The sequence below is a fragment of the Octodon degus genome, unplaced genomic scaffold, assembly GCF_000260255.1.
Source record: "Octodon degus isolate 3935 unplaced genomic scaffold, OctDeg1.0 scaffold00019, whole genome shotgun sequence".
In the NCBI taxonomy this organism is placed as follows: domain Eukaryota; kingdom Metazoa; phylum Chordata; class Mammalia; order Rodentia; family Octodontidae; genus Octodon; species Octodon degus.
The window spans coordinates 22,522,565-22,525,373 of NW_004524595.1; positions in this window are offsets into that span (position 1 = coordinate 22,522,565).

Consider the following 2,809-nt stretch of genomic DNA (forward strand, 5'->3'; position numbering starts at 1 on the left):
TTTATTTATTGTGTGTGTGTGTGGCCAGCTCAGCCCACCAGGGGGCGGGGCTGGCTGGCATGTGGTGCTGGGGATCGAACCGTGGTCCCTGTGCTTTTGCCAAGCTTGTTTCAAGTAGGTGCTTTAGACCACTGAGCCATCTCTCCAGCCCAGTACCTAGCTTTAAAAACCTATGACAAGGGGCTGGAGAGATGGCTCAGTGGAATAAGCGCTTCCCTTGCAAGCACAAGGGTCTAAGTTCAATCTCCAGTTCCAAAAAAAAAAACACAAAACCTAAGACAAGGAGGCCGGGGAGATGGCTCAGTGGAATAAGCAATTCCCTGGCAAGCACAAGGGCCTGAGTTCAATCCCTGGTTCCGCAAAAAAACCAAAAAACTAAGACAAATCTCTTATGATTAAGTCTCTTAGGATAGTACCTAGCACTGAGTAAATCCTTATATAGTGAGCTAGAATTACCATAAAGTTTCAGACTGGCTTAGAAAATGTACCATTTATGAAACTGTCAGTCTAGAGAAATGTTAGTGTCAAGGTGGGTTGACCCAGTAGTGGTTATATCTTGTTCTGCTGTCAACAAGACTGAATCCTTTTCATCTCAGGATGTTTGATTGGAATAGGGCCATTTACTTGCCATTTCTATTTAGCAGGAAAGATAAGGCCTCTGGACTTAACAAGCTTTTCTTACTGGTCTGATTGGGCCAAATGCAGATGGATGTTTGGCCCTCAACCATGAACCAGGAGAACGTTGTACACTGACTGTTGTTAAGCTCTGTTCTTTAATGCACAGACAGAGTGGATGGAGTCGCATACTGTCCATAGGTCATCCAGCCAAAGGTTAACCGCTGAGCACCTACGTGCTCCTGAGTTGGGGAGGAATCTGTACCAGGTTGTCTCTTCTTTTTTTCCACTGACATTTTAGTTTCAGATACCCCAAACTCACCTAAGTTTATTATCACTGTTCCATTTGATTTTGTGCTTTGAAAATTTGATAACATTTATTTTCTCCGTTTTTTTGGGGGGATATGTTTGTTACCATTGTAGTGGAACATGGAGAGAATGCACAAGCTAATGCTTGCAACTCAGTTCACTATCTTTAACAAGAAATCTTATTGGTTCTTCATTTGTTGTAGGATTTACATAAAAAGTAAGATAAATGTTTTATATATTAGTAGTGTTTCAAGGAAACAGCTCATAATTGTAGGTAGTTATAATGTTCAATTTTTTTATTTTTTAATTTTTTTATTTCCAAGTAAGCATTTTTATTTATTTTTTTGTATTTTTAGGGAAGGGTCTACAGGATGTACAGGGTCTCACTACTAGATTGGACTCATAGTGATACTCCTGTTTACAGCCTCTCAAGAGCTGAGATTTATAGGTGTGTGTCACCATGCCCAGTCTCAATTGCCACCCTGTATCAATTACCAACTCAGCGCATGGGGCGATGGAACCCCTAGCCCCTGTACCTGCTTGCAGGTACCCAAGTGAACATTTTTAAAAACTTACAAAATAACATATATTCATCCTAAAAACAAGGATAAGTGCTTATTACTAAGGAATGGAATAAAGAATGGAAGATTCCCTACCACATGTGCACACTTTCAGAGATGATTACTTTGTAACATGAAATATTGTGTTCATGTATGCAGTCAATATAAGTTTTACAAAATGAATATGAACATAATTTATATCCTCTACTTTAGTTATACAGAACATTTTTACAACTTATTAAATATGGATATACCTTAATTACAGTTTACTATAGTTTAGTTATATTATAAGTTATTTAATCATTCTTACTTACATAGTTGTTTTGCTTTTTTTTTTTTTTTTTTTTTTGCAGAACCAGGGATTGAACTCATGCCCTTGCTCTTGCCAGGGAAGCATTTATTCTACTGACCCATGTCCCCGGCCCTGTTTTGCTATCTTAAAGAATGTCAGAGAGAATATTCTAACATAACTTTGTGGTTTACAGGCTTGAGCAGCATGAATTTCTAGAAGCCTATAAATTTTTAGTAGTGTTGAGAGTTTTGCTTTTTGTGAAGGCTTATCCTACTATGTGTATGCTTCTACCAGTAGTGTTTCCCACCTTTTTTTTTAACCAGCACTATTACTGCTCTTAACATTTGTTAACCTGTTTTATTACTTTGGGGGGGGGGGCGGAATCGGGATTAAACAACTCAGGTCCTTGTGTTAGCCAGGCAAGCACTTACTCTACTGAGCCATCTCCCTAGCCCCAATTATCTTTATTTTTGATTAGTTGAAAATGTCACACAGTTAACAGCTGTTGTTTCTTCTGGCTTTTCCTTTTCTATTTTTCCCTTATTAGCAAGAATTCTTTATTAGGATATTAATCAAATGCAGTGTACACCTTTTTTGCTATTTTCTTAAATACATGTTATGTCTTATCAAAGAAAAATTAAAATATTATGTTTGGGGTGTTTTATTTTGGTTTGGTTTTTTGAGACAGGGTCTTGCTTGCTATGTAGCCTTTTTTGAGTGGTTTTTTGGTACTGGGAATTGAACTCACGATGAGCTTATGCTATATGTAGCTTTGAACTGGCCTTAAACTCGCTTATGCAACCCAGGCTGGCCTCAAATTCACAGCAGTCCTCTTGCCTCAGCCTCCCAACTGCTGGGATTACAAGTGTGTGTCACCACAATGATTTTTTTTTTTTTTTCAGAACCGGGGATTGAACTCAGGTCCTTGCGTTTACCAGTCAAGCGCTTATCCTACTGAGCCATTTCCCCGGCCCCCACAATGATTTTTTTATATAGGATAAATCTTTTCCAATATAGCCTCTGAATTTGTGTC